The 14,777-nt window shown below is 47.9% G+C and overlaps 1 long non-coding RNA gene across 3 annotated transcripts; it reads left to right on the top strand.

Moving 5' to 3' along the window:
• The first annotated feature begins 643 nt into the window (after positions 1 to 643).
• On the top strand, positions 644 to 13,902 carry LOC106149509. 3 transcript variants are annotated; one of them, XR_001235750.1, is made up of 8 exons: positions 644 to 899; positions 1,071 to 1,301; positions 1,702 to 1,745; positions 2,611 to 2,838; positions 4,875 to 11,168; positions 11,286 to 11,336; positions 11,772 to 11,864; positions 12,228 to 13,902. It is a non-coding gene; the product is annotated as an uncharacterized LOC106149509 (long non-coding RNA). The 3 variants fall into 3 exon arrangements; XR_001235752.1 differs by lacking the exons at positions 2,611 to 2,838; positions 4,875 to 11,168; XR_001235751.1 differs by lacking the exons at positions 2,611 to 2,838; positions 4,875 to 11,168 and having other exon boundaries at positions 1,071 to 1,745.
• The last annotated feature ends 875 nt before the right edge of the window (positions 13,903 to 14,777 follow it).

Below are 14,777 nucleotides of genomic sequence, written 5' to 3'. Positions count from 1 at the left end.
TGCCCGGGACTCCTTGGTGCTGGAGGCAGAAGATGTTTCCAAATTTTCTGACCTGCAGGGCAGAAGACAGTTCTTGTGGATAGTCAGAGGTGAACGAGCAAGGTAAGAATTCTAAAGTTCAGAAGAAAAGTGCAAATTTCTTTCAAGAATTGCATTAAAATAGAGAATACAGTAGAAAGAGGGTTTCATACTGGGACACAGGAGTGTTGAGGTCCTGTGCGGTTATAAATTTAATGTCAGTTGCAAGGGGCCATTTAAATGGGCCATCCAGATTCCAGAAGAGTGGGTGGTTGGAAGGAAGACTTCCCAGCGGATCCGGGGAGAAGGCACAGAGGAATAGAGCAAAGGATGAGATGACTTTTTGAGTTTGGAGTTTGCATTTGTGCTGGAGACAGTCTTGAAGTAGTACAAGAGTATTTTCATTTCTGGAGGAAAAAGAATTATAAGAGAAATTTAAAAACTCTACTGCTATAAGTGCCATCGTGCTGAGGGTGAAAATGAGGGGGAGACAGATTCTGGTCCGTTGAAGCCAGGGGATGGAGGGAAAGCCCAGACAGGTCCCTGGGGGTGGAACTTAGGCTGGTTAGGAGGTCAGATGTGCATTTGACTCCAATGCATTTTCACAGTGTTGATGTAACTCTGACGCCTGTTCTGGGAAAGGTGACAGATCGTCACTAGGCTTTGCAATTCTGTAGTGACAGGATGCATTCATACTCATCAGACATGACTGAAGTGTTTGCCTACCATCCACCTGAACCAAGTGCAGACAGCACAGGGCCGGCAGAGCTCATTTCAAGGAAGAGCTGGTTTTAATCAACTCAGTAGGGGCCCACGGCCATGCAGAGGTCCCGAAGCCCCGAGTTTTCACAGGAACACAACAAGCCTTAGATAAAGATAAGGTAAGGAGTCAAAGTTAGTGAAGGTAGGCTGGGGAGGGGCTACAGATGGGGGCTGGGTCAGCAGCGCAGTGGTACTTTGTATTCCCCACGGAATGGTAAGGGGCAGGAAGATAGAGAAAGAAGTGAGGTGGCCATCTGAATATGTTTCTCTTTTTCTCTTTTTTTTTGCAGGATTGCAGATAAGATTCAAGACCTTCACACTAACCTACATGTCCTGCTTATTATTATTATTATTATTATTTGCTTTGAGGTAGGGGCCTGCGAAGTTGCTCAGGCTGGGCTCCAACTTAAGATACTCCTGCCTCAGTTTCCCAGAGTGTGGGGATGACAGAGGTATGCCACGGCTTCCAGCTCCTTCGTCTTCTGCCCGGGAGTAGGAAGACGCGTAAGACCCCCTTGAGGGTAATGAGGTTTTGTTCTGAGAGCTGAGGAGGGTCCTGCCTTCCCCAGGGTAGAAGAACCAGGCTGCACAGAGCCGAGATGGGAGACAGCCGGTCAGGGCAGGAAAAGGTGGTGCAGGACTCCCGAGTGTGCCTGGTTTCCCAGTAACGAGAACGCCAAGTGCTCAGCCAAGGATGTGATGCAGCCCCTGTGCCTCCCTTCCTCCAGCACCCAACCTTCCTGCACTGCACACGCACAGCTGTCCTAATGAGTGAAGCAGGGAGAGGGGAAGGCTTTTGAAAGACAGAGCAATTTTATTCGGGGGAGACTGAGTATTCCCTAAAGCGGCTGTTTAAATTATCGGATCAAACTAAATTTAAACCGGGTTAGACGTTTAGTTAATTTATTTTTCTCTAACCAGCAGGTGGAAGTTTGGAGGAAGACAAGATTATAGACAAAATAAAGGTACTGCATTTTCTCTGATAAAAAGTCTCTTTACATTTTCATATCCTGGTGGTTTTTCAGGAGGTACATGAATGTGCTGTGAGCATAATCTTAAAATTGATGTGACGGATTAAAGGCGGGGAAGCAAGTCCTGGGCTGATGTTAATATCAATCTGTGTCTTTACCCACAACAATGTGACTGCATCTCGTTTCTTTTAAAAACCCATAAAAAAAGCAATTGAAGTCAGCCAGGCAATTATTTTATTGCTCAACAAGCCTTAATATCCGGATTGATTGAATTTCCTTTGGCCTTTATTCTGGAGTGTGTGCTCACAGTCTCAATAAGACAGTGAAAATTTTCTCCCAGAACGTGTGTGTTGTCTAATGGAATGGTGTTTAAGGCATTATTTTATTTGGAGATATTCAGGGATATGCTTCCACAAGGGACAGCTTGTGATGGAAGTGAGAGAAGTCTTGTTCCACAGACGTGATTGTGCCCTTACTCTGGGGAAGCTGCCTGAGAAGACGTGGGGGTCAGAGGGATCAGGGGGATGTGGGGAGGGATGTGGAGGGGCCTGCGGAAGCCACGAGGATCATTCAGACTGGGGACCTGATTATACAGGTGGCGTGGGTTGGACGTACAGCGGGGGCTGGGAGGAATGAGGGGCGGTCAGGGATGATATTAAGAGGGGAAATTGGAGGCAAGGAATGGCAGGACCCAAACGCCTTGTGATTTGAAGGGAGCTATGTTTTGGGAGGTTTAAAAAGGTCAACACAGCTCTCCTGCTCTGCCAATGTCTTAGCTTGGGCAATGCTGGTATCTCTGAGACCCGGGCTGTGTAAAGATTCAGCACTTGTGATGTTTTCCTTGGTACCTGCCGTGCAGGACTGGGATTTGAGGAGTATGCTGCTCATGGTCAGTTTCAATGGGCTGCTTTGCATCAGGCTGCCTGGATCTCCTAGCAGCTGCTGCTGCTGCTGAAGAGACGCATGTGGATCACCACTTAAAAACCGTGAGTGGCAGGCACTGACCAGAGGAGAGAAGGAAATCCAGGAGGACTTAGTAAGGAGAAAATGCTATTACTCACAAGTTCTCCAGTGCCCACGTGGGATGGTAAGGAAAGGAACAAAATCTCAAAACAACCACAGTCCCTGCTTTATCTATGAGGCTCAAGCTCTTGAGGGTATATTGCACAGTCTCTCTGTGGACTGGTATGTTTAATTTGTTATTTGAGCGTAACACCTGTGTTGGTTCATTCTTACACAAATTCCTGTGGTAATGAGTTTCATAGAATGTTGCCAGGCTGGCACACTTCCCTGCTCCCATCACTCTTGGGAATATCGGAACTAGAAGACAGGTACTCTTATCACAGAGTTATATTAATAATCTTAATTAGCATAAAACAACATTAATTCAGCTGTCGACACCTGAGGCTGGAGAGCTTCCCTTTCCCTCATGCCATGGCGGTGCTGAACCGTGAGTGTCTCACGGACACTGTTTGTGTTTTTAGAGCCAGGCTTATTGAGGTCTAATATACACATACTAAAATGAGTACAGCTCTATGAGCTTTGACAAAAGTGTCCAGGTGTGTAACCATCTCAATCAAAATAGAGATTATTTCCTTTAGCCAGAAAGTTCCCTCCTGGTCCTTCATAGTCAGTCTCCTCCCCTCACCATGGCAACCTTGGTTCTTTGCATCATAATGGCCTACAAGTGCAGCCTCATGGTATGAAGCTTTCTCAGCTTGGTTTCCACCACTCTGCTCAACCTGCCCCCAAGATTCTTCATGCTGTTCAGCGTACAATCTTGTCACTTTTGTCGCTGCCTAGTTTTCTAAGGTGCACAGGTACTTGTGAGGGTTCACCCCTCCCCCCTTTGGGATATTTTCAGTGCCTGGTGATTGTGATTAAAGTTGCTCTGAAAGTCCATCCATTGAACTGCTCACAGTCATGTGTTCACCTCTCCCCAACCACCCGGTTGGGTTCCAGGTAGGTGCACGCTCACCTTTATAAGGCAAGAAACTTCCACACTCTTCTGGAAGGTGGCTTTACCATTGTGCACATCCACTAGCAATGTGTGAGCGTTCCAGCTCTTCTACTTTCCTCCCAGCACTTTGTATTTTCAATGTATTAAAAACATTATCTATCCTTATAAGGGTGTAGTGGTACTATATTGTGGATTTAATTTGTGTTTCTCTAATGAATAAGGATATTGGGCATATTTGCAGCTGCCTATTTACCACATGTATTTTTACTCTGGAGAGATGTGTGTGGCACTGGTAAAAAAAAATAGTCATATAGATTAAGGGAAGCAAAAAAAAGTCTAGAAATAGCCACACACTTGGGCAGTTGATTTCCTATGAAGGTGCCATGGTACTTTGGCAGGGAGAGGATAGCTTTTTAAATGAATGGCCCTGAGCAATTTGACATTGATATACTAAAACAATAATAATAAAATCTCAAAACAAACCAACAAACAAACACAGAAATCACCTGAACTCAGCTCAGATTCATACCTAGAATCATATACAACAATCTGATTCAGAGACCTAGATACAAAACCAAAAGCTATACAAGTTTGAGAAGAAAACATCTTTGTGATGAGAGGTCAGACAAAGTATTTTTAGGTAGGACGTAATAATCATGGATCATAAATGAGAAAATTGTTGAGGTGGTTATCCACAAACTTAGAAATTTCTGCCCTTTGAGAGACACTAATGATGTGTAAAGACAGATGACAGTCAAGAAAATGTTTGCAGAGTATGTCTCTGATAAAGAACTTGCATATGGAATACACACAGCCCTCGTACAGCTCCACAACAAGAAATCTGGTGAAAAATGGGTGATGGATTTGAGCAGACCCTTCTCCAACAGCCTTGGAAAGTGAGCTTTGTGACACTTTACCTTTCACTCCTCCCTGGGCTGGTCCTGATGGCCCTGAGTCACGTGCCCCCTTTCTGGCCCACTCTCTGATCTCTGGGATCCGCTGCCCTCCTCTTTGGACACTGGCCAGTCCTTCTCAGGCTCCAAGCATCCCGGAGCCTCCGCACTTCCGTACGTGACCTTCCCCTGATCCCATAGCACATTGCTTTTCCTTGCACTTACCATCCTCAGTCTCTTCCCTCTGTTTTATCTTTTTCCCCTTAACAGGAAGAATATCAGTTTTTTCAACAAGATTCTATTGTTCCGCATAAGGCGATCATTCTTATACTGTGGAATACTTCATTACAGCCAAGGAAACCTGGGGTGGAGCTTCAGCTTTTGAGGATGAGTATAAGGTACTCATGAGAAGAGAAGATTTTTTGAACATCTCCTGTTATGTGTTTAGAGCCAGGACAGAAGTGTCTGGAACAGGACTCTTGCAGCGAGTGTCTCTGAGGAGAGTGTCTATTTGAGCTTCGTGTTCTTTTGTGTGTCCAAGAGAAGAGCAAGAGAAGAGCCGGCAGAGACCAGCAGAAGTGAGACCGATAGCTACGGCTCAGAGTGGCACCCCTCACCCCTTGGTGGTGCGTGCTGGCTCTTTGTGGGTGCACCTTCCGGAGCTGGCAGGACCATAGCCCTGTCCCTGCACAAGGAGCTGCTTCTGGAGCCTGCCTGCTGGCCGTGTGACCGTTCTGTGAGAACAAAGGGGTACACCCCTGGCAGAACCTACTCCTAAGGTCATCAGGCCCAGAATTTTAGCTACTCAGCCTCACAGTCGGTCCTTCAACCTTTTCTCAAAGTACAATTGGCTAGAGCTGTGACCTTTCTCCCTGCCTCAGGGCAAAAGCCATGGACAGACCCGTGGGGTTGGCTGATTACCATAAGAGGCCTTAGCCTTTTCAGTACACACAGTCACATATATTAGAGGTGTGTCAGGAAAAGACGAGTTGCAAGGTGTTCAGACAGGGGTGTAGACCCCACAGCGCCAGCTGCTCACATTTACCTCCATAGCGCATGTGGTCATGGATTTTCCTCCCCAGCCATTAGAAATGTCTCAGAGAGTCAGCTGGCCGTCCCTGCAGCCCATTATGGAGAATCTTTGTTCAATTAATTGCTGATTGCTTTTAGTAGTGAATTTCAGGTCTGCGCGCGCGTGCACGTGTGTGTGTGTGTGTGTGTGTGTGTGTGTGTGTGTGAAGTGCTTTCATATGGAAACTTTATTGCCAGGAAATTGGAGGATTAATCCTTCAACTGTAGAACAGAGATTCTAAACTCTTTGAGCTGAGGATCTTTTTTTTTTTTTTTAAATAATCAAAACTTTCCTTTGATATTCTGCTAACAATAGCATCCCCAGTATCTGTTAATTAAGAAAATACAGAAAGCTAGCATGACCTCACGATGTTGGTAAATGGCCTGAAAAAATTCTACCAGGCAGTTAAAAATGTACCAAAGGTCCATTCCACGTGTTAGGCAAGACTGTGGATGCCCTCCCCCCAGCTGGCTTGAGAAATGGGCTGGTGTGACATTCTTAGTTTATTTTGTGCTTTCCTTTGCTCCATTTATTTCTTGTGGAGCACTTAGGCTGCTGGCTGAGTGTACAAAATGAAGGTCATGGATCATGACATGTCCTGGTTGGAAGGAGTCTCGGGCATCCTTCAGTGTGGCCTCCTCATTTTATGGATGAAGAAACTGAGTTTAAGCAAGGGACAGGACTTGCCCAAGTCCAGGCAGCTAATCTTGTGTTGGAGCTAGGAGTGTGCTCCTGTTTTTTCACTGCCGCTTTCACATTTTTCTTCTGCAGTCGTATGAAGAACGGCTGTTTGTCTCTCTAGTCCTAAGGTGCACTGGATTCGGCCACAGTTTATGTATGACTCTACTGCATCTATTTTATTTGCATTATTGATAACTGTTTGTGAGATATAATGGTACATTCATCTTGGGAAATCGGAGCCTCTGCACATCACATCTTAGTCTTTCGTTCCCCCTCTTCACCTCCGCACCCTCCCATCTCTCCCATCTCCATGAGGTTCATGCATCTATTTTAAAATTCCCTTGGCGTTAAAAACTTGTTAAAAAAATAAAAATTACTTCTGAGCCTTTCCTTTTGAGTAGTAAATAGATGGATATTTTAATGTAGATTAAAATAATAACATGAATCTTGAATAGCCACTTTTACTGAGTTGATGCATATGTTGTGTGTATCATGCATGCCTTTAAAGGGAGGAAAATGTGTCTAGTATTTAGAAGTGTAGATGAATGGACCCGTTATTTGGGAGACAGTAGGGTATGGTGATGGAAATCAGGGATACTGGAAGTGAAGTTGCTTGGATTTGTATCCCAGCTCTACTGTTAATAGCTGGGGGTCCCTAGGCCATTCATTTAAACTTTCTCTGCCTTAACTAAAGTATAAAATAAGAATGAGAATATTACCTACCTGCTTGCAGTCAAAATTAGTTAATGTATGTAAAGAACTTGGCATATTGCACGTTACATCTCAAGTGTTCAATAAGTGTTTGTGTTGTTAGAGAAAACAGCTTGTTCATCAAGTTCGCTTTGTTTGAAACCGTATTTTACACAGGGCTTTGTTCGTATGAAGAGGCAGCTGGGTTGACCGGCATGGACAAGGCTCTCTCCTGGGTCTTTGCTTTCTTACCGAAGTGCCAGCGCCTTGGCGAATACTGGTCAAGGCCAAGACTTCACGCAGCCCCTGCCTGGAAGCAGATGTGGCTTCCCCTCTGGTCTGTGTTCAGCCTGCAGCTTGCTGTGTTCGGAAGCAGCAGCTGTGATTCCCAGAGCTCCCTGAAGAGGGCAGCCTTTCCTTTCCTGTGTTTTACAGACGCTGACAGAACCCTAACCTCTCCCCGAATGGCGTGGGCTGGCTTGTCACCTAAGTGCAAATGTCATTTTAGCACTTCGCTGGTCAGAACACTCCTTCTGGCCTTTATAGGAAATGACATATTCCTGTGTTCTTCGTCTCCAACACTTGCTTCAGAGCGGCGAGGGCAAGTTCTTCTGTTCTAAAAGGTTGGAGAGAAAGTGCAGAGACCTGTAGGCCAAACACCAGGGAGCACAGACAGCGCAAATCAGGGTACAGCGCCACCTGGTCTGGCGGAAAGTGCAGAACGAGACTGCTGGCTTTGTATCCCGTCGTTCTTAACAGCTTTCCACTGTCCTTTCTCTTCCCTGGGCCAGAGGGACGCTGGAACAAGACGGGCACTCTGCGCCCCACAGGCTGCCTTTCGTCCGTCTCCACAGGGGCCTTTGCTCCTCGGCCTCTCTCCCTTGCCCTGCCCTCTTTTTAGCCTGCTCGTGCCCCTGGCATTCAGGTCTCTTTATCATCCTTGGGGCTGGTCTTGGCGCGGCTGCAGCAGCGCAGAGGTGTTGCTGTAAGCGCGCCCAAATTATTACCAACAGCAGGTGCCAGGGAGGCATTGATCCGGCTGCACATGACAGCTTAGGGAAGGAAGTTGAGAGCAATTTTATGGCCTATTACAGCGCCGCTCTCTCACAAGGAGAAAACTCTGACAAGTGACTCCAGCCTACCTGGATTTCTGAAACACCGAAAGTTGCTTTTAATTACAACAATTACTGCTCCCAGCCAGGCCGAGCTCACAGAGGCCCAGAGATATAGGAGCATTCTTTATTAGCTGGTTTTTCTTCTCAGCATTTTCTCTTGTTCTCATTATATAAGATACTATGTTTTAGATCTAAAATGTTGCCTAAAAGTCTCCTGTTCAGAGGTGGGGCCTGGATCACCGGGGTGCTACCTTCCACAGTGGACTCATCCACTGATGAATTCATAGCTGAGTGTGACGTTAGGAGAGAGGACCTGGGTGAAGGAGCTGCTGCACTGGGGTGTGTGTTAAAGGTGATATTCTGGCTCACGGGTCCCCTCTTGTCTCTCTCTGCTTCCTGACTGCCATCTGCTGAGCTGCTTTTCTCGGAACATGGACTGAATCCCCTATAACCATAAGCAAAAATAAGCTTCTATTCCTTTAAGTTGTGGGTGCCAGGAATTTCATTCCAGGGATGGGAGATTTACTGAGAAGCAAGATTTCCGACCAATATCAGGCCTGGGCAGTATTATTACTAAACACTGATATAGCATGCCTCGAGCCAACCCACGCCCTACAGAATATACACATGTTACCAGACTCAATTCTATCTCTCAAAACTCCTTTGAGAGGGTCTTATTATAAACCTAATTTTTTAGACCAAGAAACTGAGACATAAGAGATTAATTGCTTTGCTCAGTTGCCCGAGGTGATGGACCAGGCTGGGCTTGGAACCCAGACCGCACGGCTCTTCTCCTTGCTTCTCAGCACGGTGCTGTTATTTCCAGAGGAAGATGTGGGCTCATGCCCTGCATGCAGACAGAGCTGCTTACCTGTAAGAAAGTATAAGAACACGATGCTGTCTCAGATACTGCATGATGGTCTGTCTTCGGAGGGAACATGGATTAGTTGCTGCAGATGGCAGTAAACACCAGCATTAACAGCTGCTCTTCCAGGACGGCATCCTGACTCGTCATCCTGTGTGCCATTGATCACAGTGGATATTGAGTCAGGATTTCTCATGGGAAACAAAAATGGCCACCCTCACAGGCCCCCCTCCCCCCGGAGACTAGAGGAAAGCTTCAAAGAACAAAATCTATCATTATGTTGATTTGTTAAACAAATACTAACGGTGTATCTCCTACATGCTGGCACTAGGCTTAGCTCTGGATGCCCTGCTGTTCATAAGACAGTGTTGTGTCACTTGGTGTCTCCTAGTCTAGAAGGGAGACAGATCAGCACGCGGTATGTAGGGAGACGAATGTGATGCTCCTCTGTAAAGTTTTTGTAAATGGGATGTGATCCAGAATTGTAGTGAAGAGGACTGTAAGACCTAGACTAGAGAGCTTCATGGGTCTTAATTCATGCCAAAGAAGCCATTCTGCAACATACCGAAGCACATTTCACTATAAACCTCTACTGGAGCAGGGAGAGAACGTTCTGACTCACACGCGGACTGGCTAGAGGAAGCTTTAGTTTTGGAAGCATTATCTGTCACTCACTCGTCAACACCCAGCATCTTCATGGGGCATTTCTGGTACTCCAGAGTTTCGTTAGGTCAATCTGTTGCTCCTTTGGAAGCTTGACATTTTGAAGAATGTGCATGTTGTGTGTTATCCTTCCTTGCATATGCCTCCAAAGAAGGAAGAGAAGAAAGAAAGTAGCGTCACCAGATTTAAGGACAGGGGAAATGAGAAAAAGGAAGGGAAGGAGAAACTAGAAGAGAAAGAATGTCAGAAAGAAGTAGAGCAGGCAGGGAGCCACCTGGAGGGGGAACACTCACAGGACGACAACTCTGCCCTGTTCTCCCCTTCCCAGCAAACTGTAGCGGGGCTGCTACAGTCATTCTGCTTCACAGGTGAGGAAACCGAGGCACAGAGTGCTAAGTAACTCTTCCAAGAGCATGCCATGGGCAAGGGTCAGAGCTAGGATCCAAGCCCAGCACACTGTGTGCATCCCAGGGCCCTGACCACACAGCACACTGCCTGTGCAGAGGAGGCGGCTTTGCAAGCTGCCTGTATTGGTAGTGACAGCAGTGAGGAAAGAAAAGTGAGGAAAGACTGTGAGGCTGCCTGGCCCAGGTTGACTGAAACCGTGAAGTGGTCGTGGCTTCTTTTTTCTGCAACAGCGGTAGCTGAGGATGTAGTCTATTCATTCAATGCTCAGCTTGCGTTTGAGTGAATGCCTCAGGGGAGCAGCCATTTGGTGGCACACAGGGATGCTTGGATCCTGGTAAATGAGCCTTGGCTGGGGCCAGGTCTGCTGGCAACAAGTATGTCAGTCAAGGACAGCTCCTCCTTTCTGGCCGGAGGACTCCACTGACTGAAAAGCCCAGTGCACAAATACTGCTAAGCAGCGCGTTCCAGGCAGGAAATGGGGTTAGGAAGAGATAGCTTGTAGCTCAGAGAGCTACACAGTGCTGGACAAAGAAGTAGACTCCAGGGAAGCAAAGCACAAGCTGGTCAGTGCAGGAGAGGGAGGAGATGGTTCTTGTCCCTGTGATTCAGTGAAGTTCATCCTGATCTGACTGCACTCCCTGCTCCTCAAAGCGAGTACCTTTGCTCTGTGGGGTAATAAGACCCCCCTCCCGTTGTTTAGGAGTCTGCCCCGCCCCCCCAGTCAGCCTGCAGATTCTAAAGCAGGGAACTGTGTTTTACTCATCTTCCAAGCCTGAAGTGGGGTCTCTCTAATGGTAGGGAATTAAAAGTGTGTGGACTATTAAGAGAGTCATTCTTTACTTAGCCCAAGAGGTGACACGTAAAACAAAGCACTGTGGTGGATTACTAAGATACTTTGTATATTTTTAGGGGATATTTGCTCTGAGCTCTTTAGAGGGAGAGGAGCAGGGGAGGGAGGAGTTGGAGACTGTATCCCCTATGCATCCAGAATGCGCAAGCATGCACTTGTGTTCATTTCCTCTGCTGCTTTGGAGTCTGGAGAGGAGGTCGCCGAGAGAATGTCACATCAGGTGATTGTGCTTTTGAGTGTTCTCCAATTCAAGAAGCCTGCCATGCTTACAAACAGTTTGCATAATACCTTGTTCATTAAGACCCATAAATTAGCACTGTTTTAATTGATTTCCTAGAGGCAGTAAATAAAATGACACGAAGTGACACCAGACGGGAAATGCCACGAGGTAGGTGCTTTTCTTCTCCTTTCAGCTCCTGCTTTTTTCCCTCTGGATTCCCTGGGGCCCCACAACCCTGTTCTCCTTGGCCCGCCAGATTTCTGTTCCAGCCCACTGAAGAAAGGAGCAGCTTTGGCACCTTGAGCTACCACGGCAGGCTGCGGACCGCAAACGAGGGGGGGCGCTTTTGCTAATCACAGAAACTACTCTAATTGTGAAATCGAAGCCTCTGTCACTTCTTAAGGCGATTCCGACCATTAGGTGCGGGTGTTATTGGCGTCACTCTAGCTCAGTGGTCTCTGGCCCTAAACCAGGCTGCTTTGGGGACAGCGAGGAGGCCCTCATGGCAGAGGCTCTCTCTGTGCCAGACGGTACACCGGGGCTCCGCATGTGATCTTGCTGTACGAGCCTGATAAATTGGTATCGATTTCTCTATTTCTGCAGATGAAAGCACAGAGGTCCAGAGAGGTTAATTATCTGGCTTGAGGTCACAGAGCTCACACAGAGCTTGAGGTAACGGCCGGTGCTGAAACACAGGTCAGTGTAACTGCGAAGTGTGTGTACGTTCTACCAAATTGTGTTGTCATAATAACTTTCGTGATTGGAGGCAGGAAACGAGGAAGGAGGTTTCCGCGGCTGCTTAAATAGTTTCCCCCTTTGCTTACTGCTGTGTAACCCTCACAGAGAGACCTAGCCTTGCCTCCTTGTTTATGCCATGTCCCTAGTGCCTGTCGCACTGCAGAAGCTCCACACGTCTTTTGTGTGTGTGTGTGTGTGTGTGTGTGTGTGTGTGTGTGTGTGTGTGTTTGAGACAGGATCTCGCTGTGCAGTTCGGGCTGCCGGTGAGCTCACTTTGTAGCCCAGGCTGGTCTCGAACTCGAAACGATCCTCCTGCCTCAGCCTCCCAAGTGCTGGGATTTCAGGCGTGCGCCACCACGCCCGGCACAACTCCGCACATCTTTAATGAACAATTCAAGCAGCGTCGGTCACCGCGGACAGCACTGGAGGAACATCTCCGGGTGGAGGACTGCAGAGCCGAGTGTGTCACTTCCCGAAACCCGCGACGTGACACACCCGAAGCAGTAGTTCCCTGTGTGCATAAATAAAGTGGGATTTGTGTCTCTGAAGTTATGAAAGGCACAGGAGGAAGAAGACAGACGAAAATGTCTAGGAAAGGAGACGAGGAAAGGATGCAGGACCCTGACGAGCTGGCGCAAGGCACAGGTCTGTTTTGACGCGCTGATCGGACTGCCTTCCGCTTTCCTTTTCAAGCAGTGCCCGGCCCTGAAGGGCTAACGGGGTGCAGGTGAGCGGCCAAGGACACCCAGGGTGCCACGCTTCGCAAGCAGCTGCTAGATCTGCCACCAGAGGGCAGGAGCGGCCCAGGCTCACAAGCGCGGTCCTCCTCCGTCTCCCGCGCCCGCAGCTCCCTGGAGCAGCCCGGGAGGAGGCACCCTCAAGGACAGCAGCGGCGTGGCGAGAGCGCTGCACCAGGGCTGCCTGGGGCGGGTAAGCGGGGAACTGGAGAAGGGGGACTCGTGGTGCTGACCTTGGAAGGGAATGGACTAGCTAGGGATCTAAACTCCTCGAAGCTTTCAAAAGGTGAAAGGGATCTGGACAGTGCAGCGGCAGACGCCTCTCTGTCTCCATCCATTAGACTGTGAGCTCTGCTGAGGGCAAGAATCACTGGCCAATCTTATGCACCAACCAAACTGGGCCGCGGGGGGCCCCGATTAAGGGCAGCTGGTCCCGGGTATGTCTCTGAGGGCTTTCTGCACGAGGCTGGCCTGCTGTCCAGTGGACTCAGAACAGCGCCGCGCTGGCCAGGGTGGGGTCACTCAGTGCGTTCAAAGGCTGAACAGGAGGAACACAGACGAAGGAGGACTCCTCCTCCCGCCTTTCCTTTTCACTGATCATACTTGGACATGTCTCTCCTTCTCCTCGGACTGGGGTTTATGTCATCAGTTCCCCTGGTTTCTCGCCTTCGGGCTCAGAGTGCTTTCCTGGGCCTACAGCTTGCAGACGCCAGGCCAAGGGGCTTCCCAGCCACGACTGCACGAGCAGTTCCGCCCAATAAACGCGTCTGTCTCCAGCATCCCGCCAGCTAGAGTTTGGCCAACCAGAGGACTGAACGCACAGCACGCTGCTGTTGAGTATAGGGGAGATGCTGCAGAGCTGCCTCGGGAAGGAGTATCTTGCGTCCCTGTAACTTAATTCCAGTTAACAACGGCTCCCTAGTTCTTTCTCCCCTCCGCCTCTGGTCACCACCTTTGTACTCTCTGCTTCCAGATATCTCGTGTCGGTGGAGTCATGCTGCGTTTGTGCCTCTGTGCCTGGCTTATTTCCTTAGCCTAAAGTCTCCAGGTTCCTTTCTGCTGTCACAAATGGCAGGATTTCTTTCCCTTTAATGGCTGAGTGATATTGCATTGTATGTACACGGGAAACAAAACGTGATCTTTATATATTACACATATGACACAGACTATAGGTATATATTTGTCCATTTTCATTGTTCAGTATTTGTTGATTTCATGTTTGGTGTTATTTAAAAAACCCACAGAAGAATAAAAAGAGATTTTGGAGAGTGATGGAGATGTCTATTACTTTGATTGCAGTGGTTTCATGTGTACACGAATGTGTTTAGCTTATAGAATTGTCTACATTAATTATGTGCAATTTTTGCCTATCCATTATTCTTCCAGAAAGCTGTTTTTCTAAAAAGTAGTGCTTGCATTAGCAGCTGGGAAATGTAGTCTGGCTGTGTTCTTGTGGAAAAGACAGGGTTTTGGTGAACAGCTAGAATCTCAAGCACAATTCCTGTTTATAACCAAGCACATTTGCTATTACTTTGAGTAACAGAGCCAATGTACAGTTTTCATGATGATGATCTGATTTTTTCTTTCCTGAGACTCAATACAGTTTTAAGACCTTGATAGTTATGGGTAGGGGTGCTTCCTGTCAGGGTGTCCAATGATGTTTTACAGGGCCCCTGTCTATGTTGACAAAGTGGAGTTTTCCTGGGGATGGGACAAACTCTCACACTTCTTCATTCAAAGTGCTCCCAGAAGTCACAGGGTTGGGGGCTATTTTAGGGGAGGCTCAGATCTGTGCGCTCCGGCATTCCTGCTTCTCTTACGGCGAGACAGCTTGGCAAGCAAGAGCATGCCTGGCTTGGACCCACCATGCAGGAAGCGTTTATTCTGGGTTAGCCAGTAGCCCCACTGCTTCCCACTGATCCAAGAAGAGAATGATTCATCCCTCCTGCTGATGGAAACGATGGGATCAACCCAAGAACAGGCAGAATGGAAGTGATGGGCTGTCATGCAGTACAGGAAGGGCTTTGAGAAAGAAGGAAATAAAGGATAGCGTAAGGGACGTGGGAGAGGGGGCGAAATCAGACACTGGAAGGAGATGAAGGGGATAGGTGACAAAAGAGGAGCAGAGGTGAAG

The sequence above is a fragment of the Chinchilla lanigera genome, unplaced genomic scaffold (genome assembly GCF_000276665.1).
Source record: "Chinchilla lanigera isolate Chin_1 unplaced genomic scaffold, ChiLan1.0 scaffold00046, whole genome shotgun sequence".
Classification (NCBI taxonomy): Eukaryota; Metazoa; Chordata; class Mammalia; order Rodentia; family Chinchillidae; genus Chinchilla; species Chinchilla lanigera.
This window is presented reverse-complemented; position numbering and strand designations above follow the sequence as displayed.